The following is a 22,495-nucleotide window of genomic DNA, read 5'->3' on the forward strand; positions in this document are numbered from 1 at the left end:
TGAGATCATGACCTGAGCCGAAACCAAGAGTCAGTCACTCAACCGACTAAGCCACCCAGGCACCTTGATGAATACTTTCTAATAGCTATTCTGAATAAGAAGTTTGAAGTCTTATCAGTCAAAGGATACAATTTATAAGACACCCCTTGAGGCAGAAGTGGAGCTCAAATGTTGGGCTGTAAAACAAACAAAAAATAAACACAGATTCAACAAACATGTACTGCACTTCCAAAGGAAGAGAACTTTGATCTGAGTCCTGCAGGATGAGAAGCAGTTACGGAGGTGAAGGACAGAGATAGTGGGAAGTGATGTGGATGGAGGAAGTGTTGTGTCTGAAGTTTCCAGCCAGGAGTCAAGACAGCAGTTCCACCAAAAACTGGAAGAAAACCATGAAGCACAGATTGCTGACAGGACAGTGGCTCCTGAAGAAGCCTATGAACGCATGGCACTGTAGACCATGCAAAATATTTTGGCCTCTATCCAGAAGCTAATGGGAAATTATTGAAAGGTGGTCAGTGTGTGCAGGAATGTTCTAAATGAATTGTCAAAAAGTCAGTGGCCTAATTTTGTTCCTTTGGAAGTAATCCTCTTTTCATCGTGGCTGTTTTGTTGTACATTTTTAATATGCCATGTTTGGTGTGGATTAGTGTCCTTCACCAATTGTGGAAAATTCTCAGCTGTCATCTCCTCAAGTGTTTCCTCTTTCCCATTCTAACTTTCTCCTCTTCATTGAGAACTCTAATTTGACATGTTAGATTTATGTATTCTGTCTTACTCGTCTCTTAACCTCTAGGTCACATTTTTCCATCTCTTTTTCTCTCTATGCTGCATTCTGCAAAATTGCTTTGGAATGTTCTTCTAGCTCAATAATTCTTCCTTCTTTCTTTCTTTTTTATTTCTTTCTTCCTCTTTCCTTCTTCCTTTCTTCCTTTTCAGTTCTAGACATTCTACCAACTTTTTAAAAATCTACTTGTTCATGCTTTTAATAATTCTATTCACTGCTCATATTATCTAGTCTTTCCTCAAATTTTATTGAATTTTTTATTTTGTGATAATTGTAGATTCTCATGTAGTCATGAGGAATAATACAGGGAGATCCCATGTATTGTTTACCCAGATTCTTCCAAGGGTAACATCTCACAAAATTGTAGTGGGATGTCACACCCTGACCTTAGTTTTAAAAAACAAAACCAAAAAAGCAAGCGTGTTATGTTGCCTTTTAATATTTGGTGTCTGAGAAGGCCAACAATAGAAACATCTTTGTAAGTCTTTTTTTTTTTTTACAATTCTTTTTAAAATTTTTAAATTTATTTTAGAGAGATTGAGAGAGAGAGCACACATGAATGGTGGGGAGGGGCACAGGCAGAGAATCTTGAGCAGCTTTGCCACTGAGATGGAGCCTGTCAGGGCTCTTAATCTCAAGACCCTGAGATCATGACCTGAGCTGAAACCAAGGGTCAGAGACTTAACGGACTGAGCTACCCAGGCACCACCTCCCTTTTTTAGAATTAATTTTCTTATTTCCGTTGGTTCTTGTTCATGATGGCTTGCTTCCTTGTGTCGTGTATGATTTGTGACTGTGAACTGTTTTACTTGGTTCTGTGAGTAGGGGGATTGACTTAGTCCTTGGATTGAAGTTGTATTCCGTCAGACAGGACTTGTTAGATTCCGTCCAGCTCCTTGTAGCACGACCAGCCCAAGACTCCTTCATGCTAAATTCCTGGCTGGAGGTATTTGAGGATGACCCAGACAGTATGAATTTCAGTTGTAAACCCACATGAAGGCTGTGTTGTGGCTGTTTAGAAAGGTAGTCTGCCGGAGATGGTGAGAGTTGTGCTCACATCTAGATCACCCTAGTTCCACAAGGGGTTGCATAGGGCAGTGAGCTCAGAAGAACTTCTTGCTGAGATTGATGCTCTGCTGTTACTGTCTTAAAATTCCTAATAATTTTGGATGAGGTGCCCTGCATTTTTATTTTACGCTGTGTCCCATAAATTATGAAGCTGGTCACGGAAGGGATATGGCCATTTACAGAATCCAGCTTTCTAGGCTGATGTTTCCTATTTTATGGAGCTTTTTTTTTTTTTTTTTTTTCTTGTACTCTGTAACTTGCAAGTTCTGTAAAACGCAAAACTCACATTTACTAGTTGGGAAGAGTGGCTTCTATATTCTTATCACTCCATGTTCCTATTATAGCTTTTGTCCTGAATACTGTTTTACAGGTCAATGCTTTTAAGATTGTTTAAAAAAATTTTTTTCTTCATTTCAGTGGGAGATTCAAACCAGATACTTAGTCTCAAATGCTGTTGGAGCAGAAGCCTGGGCAGTGCCCCAGTGCAGACCCCACTTCCCCTTGGAAAAGTCCCCTCAGGTGCACTCCTCCACTCATAGGATCACCAGCCTTCTTCCAGATCTGCTCCATTCCTTCCTCTTTCAAACTCCATATCTGGGCAATCCTAATTTGGTCCTCAGGGCCAGCGCCAACTATTTCCTCTCCCATACATTAGTTAAGGCACAGATCCCATCCCCTGTTTCCTTTAGGGTTTAACTCTTTTGAATCTCAGTAAGTCTTTCTTCTCTCAAAAGTCTGATTTTGCAAATCCAAAGCTCCTTCAAAAATCTCTGTAATGAAAATTTTAAATATGTTTACAAATTGAAAAGATAAACACTATTTTTTCTCTTTGCTTTCTTGTGGTAAAGATCTGATCCATCCTTAGGGAAGGGCCCCCTCTGAACCAGTGGGGGTGCTGAGTGTGAGCTCAAGGGAACAGCAAAGCAAACTTTGCTCTATGACTCTAGATTGTGTCTTACACCACACGTGGCTTGAGTGCTGGGGGTCTTTGAGATCAGTTCCACAGTTGGACTTCCTAGTTATATGAGCAAATAAATGCAGATTTGAGATGTAAGAAGTTTGAGTTGAAACTTACCTTACAGATGAAAGACCCTCAACTAAGCCAGTGGTTAACCAGATGTTGGAAAGTTCTTAACCCCTTTCTCAAGAAGTCAAGAGTGGAGTCCCAGGCTATTTATTTGGTGCAGAATAGTAACAGGCAAAGCCAGTTTGGGATACTTAAAGTGTGATTTTAGATTTAGCTTTCCTTTCAAAAGAGTGGAAATGTCCAAAGGTCAAGCACTGGAAATACAAAAAAAGTCCGTTATGCTTCCTGGAAAGCAGAGCAGAAACAAACATGGTCCACCAGTTGGTGGCAGCCTAGCTCTACATCAGGTATTTCAGGCTATTGTGGGATGCACCTAGTGATGGCTGAGATCTCTGGGAGTCAGGATGAGTTCATTAAAATGGGATGGGGTATACTTCTTATTCCCGCTTTAAACTTGGATAAGCTATATTTATCCATTTTATTAGAAGCGTTATCTTAAGTACGAGTTAAAGGAAAAAGCATCAACCAAGCATTGGGGTTTTTTGGTCTTAAGATCCATGTAAATGCTCTGAGAATATTTTTCTAAATACTCAGAGCCTGTTGTTCCACCAGAATTCCTTCTCTCTTCTTTTTTCTTTAGCAGACTTGGGACAAAACATCATTTTAAAAAAACCTTTTTCCTGACTTTCTGGATAGTCAACATAACTCCTTCCTTTTTTTTTTTTTTAAAGATCTGCTTTCCTTTCATTTCTCTCTTTTATCTGCTCCAGAGTGAGACCTGCTCCCAGACTTTGAAGGATCCTTCTCATCCTCAGGGTGTTCTGGTGGTGGCTCTGCACCCCTCAAGATAATCTCCTCCATGGAAACAAAAGTTCCATGCTTCCACCTTATTTCCCTCAGAGGTGCATTTTCTTTTCATGTTGAAAACAGACTCAGTGTCAAAACAAGCATCCTAAAAGATGCTGTCAGAGAAACATTTGCCATTGTAACCTGACACCAATACCACCACCTCAGATGCTGGCTAATGGCTGCCTCAGGCCAGACACTTCAAGCTCATGATTGGTCCTTAGGGGACTGCCAGGTCACAGGAGAAAGCCACCACTGCTCCTGCACCACCATCTGTGGGGCCTGCACCAAAGCCACACACAGGGAGGATGGAAGCACTTTTACAATCAGAAACATTGTTTTTGAGGCTAAAAGAAAAATTGGCACAATAGCCCTCCTTTAACCAAGACCCCCAGGTGCTGGAAACAGCAGAAAGTACCAAACCCTATAGAGACTGTTTTTTCCTATACATACATCCATATGATAAAGTTTAACTTATAAATGAGGCACAGCAAGAGATGAATAATAAAATAGAACAAATATAACAATAGGCTGTAATAAAAGCCATGTGAATGTAGTCTCTCTCTCTCTCTCTCTCTCTCTCTCAAAATATTTATTGTCCTCTACTCACCTTCTTCTCTTTTTTTAAGATTTTATTTTTAAGTAATCTCTACACTCAATGTGGGGCTCGAACTTAAAACCCCAAGATCAAAAGTTGCACACTCCCCTGATTGGGAAGAGTGGCTTCTATATTCTTATCACTCCATGTTCCTATTATAGCTTTTGTTCTGAATACTGTTTTACAGGTCATCAATGCTTTTGAGAAGATTATTTAAAAAATTTCTTTTCTTCATTTCAGTGGGAGATTCAAACCAGATACTTAGTCTCAAATGCTGTTGGAGCAGAAGCCTGGGCAGTGCCCCAGTGCAGACCCCACTTCCCCTTGGAAAAGTCCCCTCAGGTGCACTCCTCCACTCATAGGAGCCAGCCAGGCACCCACCCCTCACCCTTCTTCTGGTGGTGTTGTGAGAGGATTGCATGCCTATGGGACAGGACTAGATGAAATGAGGTGAATGACATGGGCACTGTAACATAGCCTATGACAATACATCAAGAGGAGGATCATCTACTTCTGGCCCACAGTTGACTGTGAGTAACTGAAACTGCAGAGGGCAAAACCATAAGTAAAGGGGCTATTATATACTTATTATGATTACTGATAAATTTGTATTTATTTCTGCCATCTTCTTTTGCGATCTCTTTGGGTTTGTGGGTTTTTTTAAGATCTTATTTATTTATTTATGAGAGACACAGAAAGAAAGGCAGAGAAATGGGCAAAGGGAGAAGCAGGCTCCCCATGGAGAGCCCGATGGGGGACTTCATCCCAGGACTGCAGGATCATGACCTGAGCCTAAGGCAGATGCTCAACCACTGCGCCAGCACCCACATTCTCCTTCCAAAAATACAGGAATCTTAAAATTTTATACCTCTAATCACTCCCTCTCAGTGGACCTACTATTGTTGTCCAGTGTTTTCGTTCTATCTTCTTAATTGGAAAATTATTTTAAAATGTGATACGAAACATATGTAACATCTCTATTACCATGTATTTCGTGGATAATCATTCTATCTTCTCTAGTAATTCCAATATCTGAAATCTTACCGGGATATAGAACTAGTTTTTTTGGGTGTGTGTGTGTGTGCATGTGTGTGTGTGTGTGTGTGTGGTTCTGGCAAATCTCAGTCATGATTATTGTTTCCTAAAACATCTGGTAATTGTTTTATTATAAACTCAGATTTTGATAACCCGTGAGAGCTTGATAAGGGTATTTCTCTTCAGAAAGGATGTGCACATGTACTAGGGCTGCCACTAAGGATCACTTCACTTCTAGGTTTCCCTTCTAGTGTCTCTGACTGAGCAGATACTGTGAATTGGTATCCCAGATCCTCAAAAGGGTAGGCCTCTGATTACAGATCCTTAGAGAAGAAATTGCTATTGTCATTTTATTCCCCACCAAGTTGTTTGTTGGTTTGTTTGTTTGTTTGTTTTGGGTGCTGCCTTCTGCAATGAGGCAGATTTTTTCCCAGCCTACCATTTCATTCCACTGAGAATGCGACATCTTCAGATATCTTGGTTGTATGGGGGACAGGGTTGTATGGGGGACAGGGAAAGTCTCAGGTTTAACCCTGCTTCTATGCATTTCTAGTTTTTTATTTAAAATTTTTTACTTATTTTTTTAAGATTTATTTATTTATTTTAGAAAGCCAGGAAGGTGCAGAGGGAGAGAGAATCTTAAGCAGGCTCCAAACTCAGCTTGGATCCCACAACCCTGAGACCACAACCTGAGCCGAAACCAAGAGTCTGACACTTCACTGACTGCACCACCCAGGTGCCCCTCTGGTTTTTTATTTTTAAGATTTTTGCCCTTTGGGCTTGCCTTCAGATCTTAGAAGTTCAGCAAGAAATGGAAAGGTGTATTTGCTGGAATTTATCTTTCATGTGGACAGTTTGAATGGGATGGCATTTCAGAACATAGTCTTCTCCTCTCTTTCCTAGCTTTTCCGGCCTGCTGTGCTCTCCACATCCCCTGGGAGGGCTTTGGGCCTGGAAGCCAACACTGAGAGGCTGCATGAGTTCACTGAGAAGTATTTGGATGACAGCGACCTTGGAACGACCACAGAGCCAAAACCAAGATGATAAGGAGCACTGAAAAACAAAAAGATAAAAAAGAGAGAGAGAAAGCAAGAAATTCCTAGCCTAAAGGGCCAATGCTCCCCTGAGAAAGATAAGAATGAAATGACACTTCAAAACATTTCAAAGATAATCTCATAGATCACATCACAACATCACCTTATACCACATAATCATGAATATCGAATCATGGGTTTGGGTTTTTTTTCACTGTATCACATAGAAGCAAAGATCAGAATCAGATGAAACACTCACTGTGGGTTGGTTGAAGTAACGGCAGAAAGTGCTAAAAGGCTTCGGTGTAGCCACAGGACTCTAATACTGCCACCGGAGTCTGTAGTAAGCCTACCCCACAAAATCCACATCAACATATCATTCCCATCCTTCTAAAGCCTTCATTTCTCCACCCTCAAGGGGCATATGAATCATCGCTGCCCCTGACGACAGGATGGCCAACACACACCTGACATTTTCCGCTAAAATAAATTGTTGCAAATGAGTTGTTATGGCTTTAATAACAGTTTGCATCCTAAAAACTGTTAACTATTGTTCCCATTCCAATTTTCAGTTTTACAAGGTAGAGCAAAAATCATAAGATGGCAGTCACATTTTACTGTGATCAGAATAATATTGACCTTATTCTAAGAAGTAACAATTCTGATGTCTGGGATGCCTGGGTGGCTCAGTGGTTGAGCGTCTTGCCTTTGGCTTAGTCCATGATCCCAGGGTCTGGGGATCCCGGGCTCCTTGAAGACTGCTTCTCCCTCTGCCTGTGTCTCTGCCTCTCTGTGTGTGTGTGTCTCTCATGAATAAATAAATAAAATCTTAAAAAAAAAAATTCTGATGTCGAATGGCATTACTTCAAGTCCAAACAAGTAACTCCTGTTGGGCTTTCAGGATAATAAATGAAAGCCTATATAGGAGGAATTTATTCTGAAAGATTATTACCCTTGCCTAAAAGTACTCTGTTTTAAGATTAACGAAATACAAAAGCAACCACTTCCAATGAAGATTTCACCTAAAGTAACCTGTCAAATAAGAATCATGTGTCACATAGCATGTTAAGATTGCAAATGACATTATATAATTTTTTAAAATAATGAATCATAAAGTAGTCTCTTTTACATGAGCTATGCAATGTCCTGAACACTTAGGCTGACACTCAAAAATAGTCTATGGATGCCTTGCTCATCAGTATCACTGGCATGGGAATAGAATGAGCCCCTCTGACAGTGAGCCTAATCCAGAGTCAGCAAGACACCAGAGAGATGAACAATACCTGGGTTTGGCTCGCTGACTCAGGTGAGCACAAAAGATGTTCTCAGTCACAAAGACCTCAGGATGTAACCGGGCTCCTGGGACAGCGGGGAGCATATGCCTTCATATGCTACTTAGAGAGTTCAGTCTCTCTAAGATATATCTGGGCTTTTGGTGAAATCCAGGAACAACTGAAGCCCAACGGAGAGCCTGAACCCAAACTAGTGTCTTTCTATGCACTGCACACACGCACGCACGCACACACTCTGTCTCCCAGAGCTTGTTAAAGTTCCAATTCCAGTGCTATTATTTTATGTTTTCTTCACCTCCATCCTTGTCTGCCTCCTCTCTGTCTCCCAAGGCTGACCTTTAGATTGCCTTATCAGGGTCCCTTGCCTCTGGCTTCTTGGTTGGATTTGGCCAAGAAACACATGTAGGATATCAGAGATCCGAAAGAGAAAGGAAGAGATATTTATTCTCTCTGCTTCTTTCCTGTGTTGCCATGGCTCTTCATTCTGTAGTCATAGCTCTGGACAGGAGATCTGCCTTCCGAGGTTCCAAGCTCCTTTTAGACTCAATAACACAGTTATCTCCCTTGCCCCTTAAGGACAAGGAGTGTAAAGGCTTCTCTCTCATGCCAGCCCAGTTGGTGCTTCACCTTCCTTTCCTGGTTCCCTTAATTCTGCCCCCCCGACCCTGCACCACCCCAATGTTTCTTCATTAAACTCTTAGTTAAACCCTGTGAGGGTGTTGGCTTTCCCTGTCAGTATCCTGACTGATATACATGCCTTCCCGAAGATTTGTATGGGCCCCAGAAAATTTTATGGTCACATGTTCACTGATGCCCAGGCATTCCTGCTTCTTTACTTTATAGATCTAAATAAGAAATAGCCTCCTTACTGGTTCTAAACAAAGTAAAATGTAAAACAAGTCATTCATGAGTATAGTAGAGTTTACTAGAAAGTTGGGGGCAATGGGAAGTAGTCATATCACACACTATACAGTCAAGTTAAAAATCCACATTAGTCACATTTACCCAAGTATTTTGGACCATAGACTCTGGAGTCACCTCTATTGACCAAAAGCCAAGCCATCTCTACCACTCTCTAGCTGTTTTGTGATCTTGGGTAAATTACCTAATTTCTCTGAACTCCAATCTTTCTTTCTTTCTTTCTTTCTTTCTTTCTTTCTTTCTTTCTTTCTTTCTTTCTTTCTTTCTTTCTTTCTTTCTTTCTTTCTTTCTTTCTTTCTTTCTTTCTTTCTTTCTTTCTTTCTTTCTTTCTTTCTTTCTTTCTTTCTTTCTTTCTTTCTTTCTTTCTTTCTTTCTTTCTTTCTTTCTTTCTTTCTTTCTTTCTTTCTTTCTTTCTTTCTTTCTTTCTTTCTTTCTTTCTTTCTTTCTTTCTTTCTTTCTTCCTTCCTTCCTTCCTTCTTTCTTTCTTTCTTTCTTTCTTTCTTTCTTTCTTTCTTTTTCTTTCTTTCTTTCTTTCTTTCTTTCTTCTTTCCTCCCTTCCCCCTCTTTTGTAAATTGCTGTATTCATAGCTCCTACCTCCTAGGGTTCTTGTTAGGATTGAATAAGTTAGTATATACAAAAATTCTTAGACTCTTGGCCATAGACATTCCCCAGATTCCTTCTCAGCTGGGTTCCTTGGTTTCTCTCAGGGCTTTTATCAACTTCACACCTTCTTTTTTTCCAACTTCCCATTCCCTTCTCCTTCCTTTCACTTGTTTTCTCTAGGCCACCGCAGAGTGGGGAGGTGGGAGAGGACAATATTTTCTGGCAGGGCCTTGTCTGTATAAACAATTTGAGTCACTCAAAACCAGCACATCAACCGCATGCTGGCTGCCCAATCTCATGCAGTCCCATGTGAGAAATACTGAGTGAAATAGTGGAGATGATCCACTTGCCAAATCTCCCTTCTGGAACTGGGGCCCAGCCCCAGGGCCCCCAGGAGACCCCATAGGCACAAAGTCCCCCACACTTCTCAGGGCATCTAGTCAACCATATGTGGAGGATGGGGGTAGAGGATCAAATATCACCCCAAAGGGAGAAAAAGGAGCCAGAACCCATGGGGAACCTAGGACTCGATAAAAGTCTTAGTGGGCTCAGGGCACCCCACCAAGAAGATCCTGCCAACTCCATCAATCCCAGGAACTAGAGGATAACTTAGATGATTTTGAGGAAGTCAGCAGAAGGGGCCTCCTGAAGTGCTGGCCTGGTCTTCTCCTCTGTTCCTTCCCTCTGGCTGCCCCAGGGGGTCTTCTGCCTCTATGAGGCAGAGTCAGAGAGTATTCCATAGACTCACTCCCAGGCTTCAGTGGCCTCACTAATCAAGGTGCTCTGTGGATGAAGAGGACTTCCAGCTCACAGGACCTACTCTCCCTATAAAGCAGTTACAGTGATAAACCTTTGATAATGACAAATAAGAAAAAAGAAGAGAAAAATTCCCCCTGATTCTACTCCAAGATTGCCTGCCCAGATTTAGACATGTGGAAATGTGCAGCTATGGAAATGTGCTTATAATATATAAGACAGGATGCCCATGAAATATGAATGTCAGATCAACAATAGATCATTTTTTGGTATAAGTTTGTTTCATGCAATATCTGAGACATATTTACACTAAAAAAAAATTCTTGTTGATTTGAAATTCACATTTAACAGAGTATCCTGTATTTTTATTTGCTAAATCTGACAACCTAAAATACATTATTAAGGGAAAAAAGCAAGTTGCCAGACCTGATGTTTAGAATGATCCCATAAATATAAAGAAAAATTAATCTATACATAAACATGCTCACCTAGACACAGGCAGACACTCATAGATAAAAAGCTCTGGAAAGCTATAATAGTGCTAGTATCTCTTGAGTATAGGAAATAAAAGGGAGGAGAGCTTTTACTTTTCACTTGACACACTTCTATGTTATTTATATTTTTAAGCATGAGTGTATTTTGTGACAAACTAATTTAAAAGATGTACTGAGGTGTGTCTGGCTGGCTTAGAGGAATGTGCGACTCTTGGTCTTGGGGTCATGAGTTCAAGCCCCATGTTGGCGGTGGAGATTGCTTAAACAGATGAAGTTGAAAAAAAAATGTAATGAATGTAATACGGGTGAAAATACTTATGAAATAAGTAAACAAGCAAAATGTATAACTGGATAAACAGTGTAATTAAATCTATAATTATTAAAAACCCTAGTAAGAACATACCCTAAAAAAATGTTAATGATTCTAGACATGGTTCTAGGGGCTTCCATGTCCACTCAAATGGTAGGTATGTGACTCTGCTGTTTGATTTGCTTTCCCCTCATTTAGATCACTCCCAGTTTACCCAGGGAGAAGGGAAAATTAAAAGTCCACAGAAATGACAGGTTCTCCTAGGCAAGGCTTTGAGCTATGAGTTCATGGAGAAAGTCCAGGGTGCCATTATGTGTTTGGTGAGTGCTCAGTTTGTACCATGGTAATACCAAGAGTTCCTGAGAGCTAAATATTCTCTGAAATGTTGGAAAACTTGGAAGGCCCTTGATACCATTTTATTTTATTTTTTCATTAAGTTTTTTCTTTTAATTCCAGTATTGTTAAGGTATAATGTTATATTAGCTTCAGGTGTATAATACAGTGATTCAACAATTCTATACTTTTCTCAGTGCTCATCATGATAAATGTACTCTTAATCACCATCAGCTATTTCACACATACCCTCACCCACCTCCCCTCTGATAACCATCTGTTTGTTCTTCATAGTTAAGAGTCTGTTTCTTGGTTTCTCCCTCTCTCTTTTTTTCCTTTGCCCATTTCTTTTGCTTCTTAAATTCACACATCATTGAAATCATATGGTATTTATCTTTCTCTGACTTATTTCTCTTACCGTTATACTTGTTCCATCCATGTTGTCGCAAATTTCATTCTCCTTTTTGGCTGAGTAAATTTCTTTATATATTCATCTACCAATGGACTTGTAGGCTGCTTCCATAGTTTGGCTATAGATTACCAAATTATAGGGTAGTTCTGTTTTTAACTTTTTGAGGAATCTCCACACTGTTTTTCATAGTGGCTGCACCAGTTTGCATTCCTTCCACCAATGCATAAGGGTTACTTTTTCTCCACATCCTCATCAATACTTATTGTTTCTCATGTTTTTGATGTTAGCCATTCTGACAGGGGTGAGGTGTTATCTCAGTGTGGTTTTAATTGGCATTTCCCTGATGATGACGGATGCTGAGCATCTTTTCATGTCTGTTGGCCATTTGGATGTCTTCTTTAGAGAAACATTTGTTCATGACTTCTGCCCATTTTTAATAGGATTATTTGTTTATGGGGTGTTGAGTTGTAGCAGTTTTTTTTAAATATAGTTTTGGTACCAACCCCATTATTGGATATATTATTTGCAAATAACTTCTCCCATCCAGGAGATTGCCTTTTTGCTTTGATGATTGTTTCCTGTGCTGTACAGAAGCTTTTTATTTTGATGTAGTCCCAATAGTTTATTTTTGTTTTTGTTTCCCATGCCTCAGGAGGCATATCTAGAAAACTGTTATCATAGCCAATGTCAGAAAAATTACTGCCTGTGTACTCTTCTAGGATTTTTATGTTTTCAGGGCTCACATTTAGATCTTTCATCCATTTTGAATTTATTTTTGTAAATAGTTTAAGAAAGTGGTCGAGTATTATTCTTTCGTGTGTAGCTGACCAGTTTTTCCAACACCATTTGTTGAAGAGAGCTTTTCTCATTGTATTTTCTTTCCTCTTTTGTCAAAGATCAGTTGATCATATAATTAATTATGGGTTTATTTCTGGACTTTCTATTCTGTTCTATTGATCTATGTGTCTATTTTTTTGCCAGTATCAAACAGTTTTAATTACTACAGCTTTGTACATCTTTGTAATGTCACTTGAAGTCTGGAATTGTAATAGCTCCAGTTTTGTTTTTCTTTTTCTTTATCAAGATTTCTTTGGTTCTTTGGGGTCTTCTCTGGTTCCATACAAATTTTAGGATTGTTCACTCTAGCTCTGTGAAAAATGCTGTTGTATTTTGATAGAGATTGCATTAAATGCATAGATTACTTTGGGTAGTATACACATTTAACAATATTTCTTCTTCCAACTCGGGAGCATAGAATATCTTTCCACTTTTTTGGTGTCATCTTCAATTTCTTTCATAAATGTTTTATAGTTTTCATAGTATAGGGCTTTGGTTAAATTTGTCCTAGTATTTTACTATTTTTGGTGCAATTGTAAATGGGATTGTTTTCTTAATTTCATTTTCTGCTGTTTCATTATTAGTGTATAGAAATGCAAGAGATTTCCATACATTCATTCTATGTCCTACAACTTTACTGAACTCATTTATAAGTCCTAGCAGTTTTTGATGGAGTCTTTAGGTTTTTTTCCCTTAACACCATTCCAAAGGCCTGTGGTTTACTATGAAAACTTTTTAAATTGTGTTCCTAAGATACCAAGGGCTTTATTATATATAGGAAGCATAGAAAGCATTGTGTAAAACCTGAAGACATTAGGCCGTATCTGATACTGGCAACTTCACATGTTTAACTTAATCTCTTTAGATGGCACATAGTTATGAACTTGACCAATTGAGCTTTTTTTTGGTAATAGTCATGCCTTAAAATTTTTCCAATCTGTACGTTTCTCATCCTACTTGATAACATACTTTCATTTTTTTGAATCCTCCAACCTCCTGCCCCTCAAAATAGGTTGTCAGGCAGACCATTTGTTCCCTTTGATTCTATTTTTAGAGTAGCTTTCCTTTGGACAGGGTCATTAGAGCAGCTGCAAGAGCTGATGTCTGTTCATCTGTGGAAAAGAAAGAAAGAAAGAAAGAAAGAAAGAAAGAAAGAAAGAAAGAAAGAAAGAAAGAAAAGAAGGAAAGAAAGAAAGAAAGAAAGAAAGAAAGAAAGAAAGAAAGAAAGAAAGAAAAAAACTTCATAAGTGAGGGGACATCAACACCCTCCCTGAACCACGCCCAGTGCAGCTCTATGCAGGCAAGCCCTGCTAGTCAAGAGATGTAGGGTCCTTTTCTCCTGAACCAGTTGGTGCTGGATTGAGGGGTATTTATAATAAGCATATGAGTATAAAAAAGGAAGAGAACTAATTTATAGCAGTTAACATTAAAAATTACTTTTTTAAGGATACATCATCAGAAAGTATTAAAGAATAGAAGGGGAAGAATTTATGTATGTTTTTGCTAGGTTGAATCAAGGAGGAGTCAAATATATTTTCTGCTCTTCAGGAGTTAATAGGTTAAAACACAGACCAGCAAGTAATGAATTTTATATTTAACACCTAATATTTTTACTGCCAACCATGGGCTGTCACTCTCCTAAGCACTTGAACCTATTTTAGCTCATCTTCTCAACCACTCTGTGAAATAGGTTGCTGGGAAAACACAAGAACTGCAAGAATCAAGCAATTACCAGTACAATAAGTGATGTTAAAAATGTGAAATTTCATTTCTTCATTCTTCCAAGTCATAGGACTATGTAAACTAATTTGAAACACCAGCTAGATGGAAGCTCAGGGGAAAGGAGGACATGTGGTCCACTTGCTGGGTATCCCGTAACCCAACCTGCTCCTTCCTCCTGCCAGCAACAGCCCCAGCCGGCAGTCTGTGCCCCTGTGCTCTACCTACAGGATCCAAAACCAGTCTGGGCATTTCCCTCAAATGGCCATGAGCAGCGTGTCGGTTTACGTTTCTGAGATGAGGGACAGAAGTAAGGGGTCAGTCTGAAGCCAGGGAGGCAGGTAGCCAGTGAAGGTTGCTTCATAAAGGCTAAAATGTTTAGCTCCAATTCAAAGTCAGTGGTAAGCTATTTTTATCCCTGGCTACCTTAAAGGAACCTTATTTCTTCCCAGAGAGTAACTCAGGCACGGAGAATCTGAGGCTCCCATAATGTGACCTCAAATTGTGTTAAAATGCTTTCAACTCATGAATGGCTTTAAGGCAGAGTTGTCAAATAATGAACCCATCCATATGCCTCCTCTTTCTGGTTGGTAGTATGTTTAAATTTTGCTTCTCATGTAAACCTGAGCAATAAATAGAGGCGGACACCCTGCCTCTGGTCCTCAGTATCCCCTAAAGCACATGACAGTGCTGGGACCCATAAAGCAAGTTCGATACATCTTGGCTGAATTTATCACTAAGATATAAATGTTAATTCATTACGGTGTGTCTTCATGTCAGAAGGGGAATCAAAGACACCAGCATAGAGGATGTATTCCATTTCTCCTGGTTGGCAGGTTGGCGAGAGAGAGTGAAAATTTCCCTTTACACTTTCCCTTCACACTTTCCCCTCCCCCAGAGCCTGCCATCTGTTCTGGAATATCATCATTCATGCAGGGTTACCCCTAGTGAGCCTTTTTAGACAGTGCTTTGTCATGAACTATAAGTAGCAGTGATCCAAAAGAGAGATTAGAGATGAATTTACTCCTCATCCCATCCCTCGACACGAGGAGTACTGTACAGGAACACAGTGCTTGCTCATATAGCTAAAGAACACCCCCAAAGAATTGCTTTCTAAAGTCTTTCACCTAGCTTATGGACTTCACCCACCAATGGCACAACACACATCATTCACTTAGGATCTGTTAAACAGCCTGCATGGGCAAGCAATTATGAGAGGCACAGGAGTAAAATACAGTTATTTCCCCCATGGGACTTACAAATCAGCATGAGAAATAAAACACACAATTGTAATATAAAGAGGAAGTGATAGAATGTTGAGAGAAAGATACATACACAGTGATATAGGATAGGATATAGGAGTTCTTGCAAGAGAACAGTCCCTATGTTTGGGGGTTGAGGGAAAGAATGGCTTAAAGGCACTTGAGCCAGACTGAAGCAAAAGGTAGGATTTAGTCCTGTGCAGTCAGGACCTAGCAGGGAACAGCATAAGTCGAGGCACAAGGTGGGGATCAGGAACTATGTCAAATTACAGGCTACACAGTTAGACTTACTCCTGGGGCCAGATTTTTGGGCTTAGCAATGGCATTCAAGCTGTGTTTGAAGAAGTCCGAACCACTGCAGGCCCTTCTGGAAGGCAGATGTGTGAACCTACCTTTGGGTACTACTCTTATGAAGCCAGAGGGCAGAGTGGTAGAGCAACACCTGGTGGGGCACATGGATGATGTCCAGCCCAGCAGATCCTGTAGCCCAAAGTCACAGGTGAGCACATGGAGGCCTAAGAGACCATGATGTCTAAGGCCAAGTACACTGTTAACTACCAGAAGCCGGACTTGAACTCAGGTGCATCTGATTTCAAAGCTGGTATTCTTGAATTGTAGTAGCCCTGACATCACTGCCAGAAATGTGGACATCCATTTGACAACACAGACATGTAGTTTAATTCCCATGGCACCCACTCCATTTCAGCAACCAACCTGTGGGTCATGGTGGCAGGAGATCCAGAGTGTTGGAGAATGTTACTGTAAAATGACAGGCTGGGGCAGCCTGGGTGGCTCAGCAGTTTAGCGCTGCCTTCAGCCCAGGGCGTGATCCTGGAGACCCAGGATCGAGTCCCACATCAGGCTCCCTGCATGGAGCCTGCTTCTCCCTCTGCCTGTGTCTCTGCCTCTCTCTCTCTCTGTGTCTCTCATGAATAAATAAATAAAACCTTTAAAAAAATAAATAAATAAAATGACAGGCTGGGTCCCAGACTTGGTAAAGAAAAAAGAGAATCCAGAAAGGTGCCGGGTATCTATAAAAATGGTGAAGGATCCAGGGACTGGAAGATGAAAAAAGAAATAATAATTATAATAATAGCATTTTAGTAAGTGCTAGTTGATACTGAAACTCTTAATGTTATCTGCATTTTCACAGCAGCTCATTGAAATGGGTATAATTAATATCATCCTTGATTCAGAGAAGTTCACTAACTTACCTAAGCTCACACAGCTCTTGGCTAAGAGAGTGGCAGAGGCAGGATACAAATCCAGGTATTTCCAACTTTAGGGCCTATGCACAGAAACTTTACAAACCATCTCTTTGAAAGATGTCAAGTAACCATAAAGAAAAGACATAGATTCTCTAAATATGAAATAAGACTCCTTAGGATTTTGGAGGATTGACTTACTGCAAAATCATGTAGCCCATGGCTATCTAGAGATGGCTTTTTGCAAGGTCACCATTTATTCTTTATGTTGGGTCAAAGTTTGCTTCCTTTCAATTTGCCTCCACAAACATACCCCCGTGGATGTCCCACCGGGACACTGTTGTTAGTTCTGGCCACTGCTCATACCTACATGCCTCCCAGGTCTGCCTCCTTCCTCTTGTTCCTAGAACCGAGCAGTTCTGCTCCTGGCACATTGGGGCTAGCAGTAAAAAGACTGAGTTCCTTGAAGCAGGCATTTCAAGGGTACCCTTAGTCTTCAGTAATAGCCTTTTTTTCCCAGTGGATTCAAAACTTTGAATTTGGAGAATTTTGTCTCTTGTGGCATCTCTCAATTGTGGATAGGGACAGTTGACACTATTCAGGACATACCTGGCTCTTAGTTCTTTATTAGTTCATTTATCTCCATAAATAACCTGATGAGATGTTACTCTGTTATCTCCAATTTGCAGGTGAGGAAACGGTTCAGGGAAGTTAATTTATCTCTTGTTTCCTGGTCACATAAATGTTGGAAGCTGGCAGAGACTGTGTTCTCAACTCTTCAAGTAGGGTTAGGGCTCATTTACAATTTACTGGAGCCCTGTGAAGACCAACAGTGCTGAAAAGTAACAGGATCGTATCTCTGCTGGGGGGATGGTTGGTAGTCCTCGTTCTTGATGACATTCCAAAATGCATAGAACCAACATTTTTTTTCTTTGTATTTTTTTATTGGAGTTCGATTTGCCAACATGTAGTATAATACCCAGTGCTCATCCCATCAAGTGTCCCCCTCAGTGCCCATCACCCAGTCACCCCATCCTCCCACCTACCTCCCCTTCCGCTACCCTTTGTTCATTTCCCAGAGTTAGGAGTCTCTCGTGTTCTGTCATCCTCACTGATATTTCCCACTCAATTTCTCTCCTTTTCCCTTTAATCCCTTTTACTATTTTTTATATTCCCCGTATGAGTGAAACCATTTAATGTTTGTCCTTCTCCAATTGACTTATTTCACTCAGCATAATACCCTCCAGTTCCATCCACATCAAAGCAAATGGTGGGTATTCATCATTTCTAATGGCTGAGTAATATTCCATTGTATACATAAACCACATCTTCTTTATCCATTCATCTTTCGATGGACACCGAGGCTTCTTCCACAGTTTGGCTACTGTGGCCATTGCTGCTATAAACATTGGGGTGCAGGTGTCTCGGCTTTTCATTGCATCTGTATCTTTGGGGTAAATCCCCAGCAGTGCAATTGCTGGGTCGTAGGGCAGGTCTATTTTTAACTCTTTGAGGAACCTCCACACAGTTTTCCAGAGTGGCTGCACCAGTTCACATTCCCAGTAACAGTGCAAGAGGGTTCCCCTTTCTCCACATCCTCTCCAACATTTGTTGCTTCCTGTCTTGTTATTTTCCCCATTCTCACTGGTGTGAGGTGGTATCTCATTGTGGTTTTGATTTGTATTTCCCTGATGGCCAGTGATGCGGAGCATTTTCTTATGTGCATGTTGGCCATGTCTATGTCTTCCTCTGTGAAATTTCTGTTCATGTCTTTTGCCCATTTCATGATTGGATTGTTTGTTTCTTTGCTGTTGAGTTTAATAAGTTCTTTATAGATCTTGGATACTAGCCCTTTATCTGATACGTCATTTGCAAATATCTTCTCCCATTCTGTATGTGGTCTTTTAGTATTGTTGACTGTTTCTTTTCCTGTGCAAAAGCTTTTTTCCTGATGAAGTCCCAATAGTTCATTTTTGCTTTTGTTTCCCTTACCTTCATAGATGTATCTTGCAAGAAGTTGCTGTGGCCAAGTTCAAAAAGGGTGTTGCCTGTGTTCTCCAGGATTTGGATGGAATCTTGTCTCACATTTAGATCATTCATCCATTTTGAGTTTATCTTTGTGTATGGTGCAAGAGAATGGTCTAGTTTCATTCTTCTGCACGTGGCTGTCCAATTTTCCCAGCACCTTTATTGAAGAAACTGTCCTTTTTCCAATGGAGAGTCTTTCCTGCTTTGTCGAATATTAGTTGACCATAGAGTTGAGGGTCCACTTCTGGATTCTTTGTTCTGTTCCATTGATCTATGTGTCTGTTTTTGTGCCAGTACCACACTGTCTTGATGATCAGAGCTTTGTGGTACAACTTGAAATCCAGCATTGTGATGCCCCTGGCTCTGGTTTTCTTTTTCAATATTCCCCTGGCTATTCGGGTTTTTTCTGATTCCACACAAATTTTAAAATTATTTGTTCCAATTCTCTGAAGAAAGTCCATGGTACTTTGATAGGGATTGCATTGAACACGTACATTGCCCTGGGTAGCACTGACATTTTCACAACATTAATTCTTCCAATCCATGAGCATGGAATATTTTTCCATCTCTTTGTGTCTTCCTCAATTTCTTTCAGAAGTGTTCTGTAGTTTTTAGGATATAGATCCTTTACGTCTTTGGTTAGGTTTATTCCTAGGTATCTTAGCTTTTGGGTGCAACTGTAAATGGAATTGATTCATTAATTTCTCTTTCTTCAGTCTCATTGTTGGTACATAGTGATGCCAGTGATTTCTGGGCATTGATTTTGTATCCTGCCACATTGCTGAATTGCTGTATGAGTTCTAGCAATCTGGGGGGTGGAGTCTTTTGGGTTTTCTATATACAGTATCATGTCATCTGCAAAGAGAGTTTGACTTCTTTGCCAATTTGAATGCCTTTTATTTCTTTTTGTTGTCTGACTGCTGTGGGTAGGACTTCTAGTACTATGTTGAAAGCAGTGGTGAGAGTGGACATCCCTGTCATGTTCCTGATCTTAGGGGAAAGGCTGTCATTTTTTCCTCATTGAGAATCATATTTGCTGTGGGCTTTTCATAAATGGCTTTTAAGATGCTGAGGATTGTTCCCTCTATCCCTACACTCTGAAGAGTTTTGATCAGAAATGGATGCTGTATTTTGTCAAATGCTTTCTCTGCATCTGTTGAGAGGATTTTTCTCTTGTTGATGTGATCTTGTTTTTTCTCTTGTTGATGTGATCTAGCATGTTGATTGTTTTTCTCTTGTTGATGTGATCTAGCATGTTGATTGTTTTACGAGTGTTGAACCAACCTTGCATCCTGGGGATAAATCCCACTTGGTCATGGTGAATAATCTTCTTAATGTACTGTTGGATCCTATTGGCTAGTATCTTGTTGAGAAGTTTTGCATCTGTGTCCATGAGGGATATTGGTCTATAATTCTCCTTTTTGGTGGGATCTTTGTCTGGTTTTGGAATTAAGGTGATGCTGGCCTCATAGAAGAGTTTGGAAGTATTCTGTCCCTTTCTATCCTTCAGAACAGCATTAGTAGAATAGGTATTATTTCTTCTTTAAACATTTGATAGAATTTCCCTGGGAAGCCATCCGGCCCTGGCCTTTTGTGTCTTGGGAAGTTTTTGATGACTGCTTCAATTTCCTCCCTGGTTATTGGCCTGTTTAGGTTTTCTATTTCTTCCTGTTCCTGTTTTGGTAATTTATGGTTTTCCATTAATGCATCCATTTCTTCTAGATTGCCTAATTTATTGGCGTATAGCTGCTCATAATACATTTAAAAAATCGTTTGTATTTCCTTGGTATTGGTTGAGATCTCTTCTCTTTCATTCATGATTTTATTAGTTTGAGTCTTTTTCTCTTTTGTTTTTAATAAGGCTGGCTAATGGTTTATCTATCTTATTAATTCTTTCAAAGAACCAACTCCTGGTTTTGTTGATCTGTTCTACAGTTCTTCAGGTCTCTATTTCATTGAGTTCTGCTTGAATCTTTATTAACTCTCTTCTTCTGCTTGGCGTAGGTTTTATTTGCTGCTCTTTCTCCAGTTCTTTTAGGTGCAAGGTTAGCTTGTGTATTTGAGGTTTTTCCAATTTTTTGAGGGATGCTTGTATTGGGATGTATTTCCCTCTTAGGACTGCTTTTGCTGTATCCCAAAGATTTTGAACAGTTGTATCTTCATTTTCATTAGTTTCCATGAATCTTTTTAAGCCTTCTCTAATTTCCTGGTTGACCCTTTCATCTTTTAGTAGAATGCTCTTTAACCTCCATGTGTTTGAGTTTCTTCCAAATTTCTTCTTGTGATTGGGTTCTAGTTTCAAAGAATTGTGGTCTGAAAATATGCAGGGGATAATCCCAATCTTTTGGTATTGGTTGAGACCTGATTGGTGACCCAGTATGTGGTCTATTCTGGAGAAAGTTCCATGTGCACTTGAGAAGAATGTGTATTCAGTTTCATTCGAATGGAAAGTTCTGTATATAACTGTGAAATCCATCTGGTCCAGTGTATCATTTAAAGCCTTTGTTTCTTTGGTAATGTTGTGCTTAGAATATCTGTCATTTGCAGAAAGTGCCATGTTGAAGTTTCCTACTATTAGTGTATTATTATGTAAGTATGTCTTTATTTTGGTTATTAATTGATTGATATTCTTGGCGGCTCCCACATTAGGGGCATAAATATTCATGATTGTTAAGTCTTCTTGTTGGATAGACCCTTTAAGTGTGATATAATGTCCCTCTTCATCTCTTACTACAGTCTTTGGGATAAAATTTATCTGATATGAGGATTGCTACCCCAGCTTTCTTTTGAGGACCATTTGAAAGGTAAATGATTCTCCAACCTTTCATTTTCAGGCTGTAGGTGTCCTTAGGTCTAAAATGAGTTTCTTGTAGACAGCAAATAGATGGGTCCAAAACCTTTCTTTCTTTTTTATTTTATTTTCTTTTTTTTTTTAATCCAGTCCAATACCATGCATCTCTTGATGGGATCATTTAGCCCATTCATGTTTAGAATAACTTGAAAGATATGAATTTAGTGTCATCATAATACCTATTTAGTCCCTGTTTTTGTGGACTATTTCTTTGGGCTTCCTCCTTTTTTATAGGGTCCCCCTTAATATTTCTTGCAGAGCTGGTTTGGTGGCCACATATTCTTTCAGTTTCTGGTTTCTGCCTATTTTTGAAGCTTTTTTTATCTCTCCTTCTATTCTGAATGAGAGCCTTGCTGATTATAGTATTCTTGGATGCATGTTCTTCTCATTTAGTACCCTGAATATCTCCTGCCAGCCCTTTCTGGCCTGCCATGCCTCTGTGGAGAGGTCTGCTGTTAATCTAATATTTCTCCCCATATAAGTTAGGAATTTCCTGTCTCTTGCTGCTTTAAGGATTTTCTCTTTATCTTTGGAATTTGCAAGTTTCACTATTAAATGTCGAGGTGTTGAATGGTTTTTATTGATTTTTGGTGGGGGAGGACCTCTGTATCTCCTGGATCTGAATGCCTGTTTCCCTCCCAAATTAGGGAAATTCTCAGCTATGATTTTTTCAAATGTGTTTTCTGGCCCTCTGTCCCTCTCAGCATTTTCTGGAACTCCAATTATATGTAAATTCTTCTGTCTGAGGCTATCATTTATTTCCCTTAACCTTTCCTCCTGGTCTTTTAATTGCTTTTTTCTTTTTTCCTCAGCTTCCTTCCTTGCCATCAACTTGTCTTCTATGTTGCTCACTCTTTCTTCCATTTCATTAACCCTCATTGTTAGGACCTCCAGTTCGGATTGCATCTCATTTAATTGATTTTTTCATTTTGGCCTGATTAGATATAAATTCTGCAGTCATGAAGTCTCTTGAATCCTTTATGTTTTTTTTTTTTCCCAGAGCCACCAGTAGCTTTATAATTGTGCTTCTGAATTGGCTTTCTGGCATTGAGTTGTAATCCATATTCTGTAACTCTGTG

At 39.8% G+C, this 22,495-nt stretch overlaps 1 protein-coding gene and 1 long non-coding RNA gene across 13 annotated transcripts in view; one reads left to right on the forward strand and one right to left on the reverse strand.

The window, feature by feature from the left end:
- Positions 1 to 22,495, forward strand: part of KLHL31 (kelch like family member 31) — a 142,998-nt gene that overhangs the window by 62,000 nt on the left and 58,503 nt on the right. The gene's annotated exons all lie outside the window — the stretch shown is intronic.
- Positions 6,079 to 8,365, reverse strand: LOC140636850 (uncharacterized). The gene is made up of 2 exons (XR_012034080.1): positions 7,980 to 8,365; positions 6,079 to 6,411 (listed from the first exon to the last, which is right to left on the reverse strand). It is a non-coding gene; the product is annotated as an uncharacterized lncRNA (long non-coding RNA).

Source organism: Canis lupus, chromosome 7, assembly GCF_048164855.1.
Source record: "Canis lupus baileyi chromosome 7, mCanLup2.hap1, whole genome shotgun sequence".
Taxonomy (NCBI): domain Eukaryota; kingdom Metazoa; phylum Chordata; class Mammalia; order Carnivora; family Canidae; genus Canis; species Canis lupus.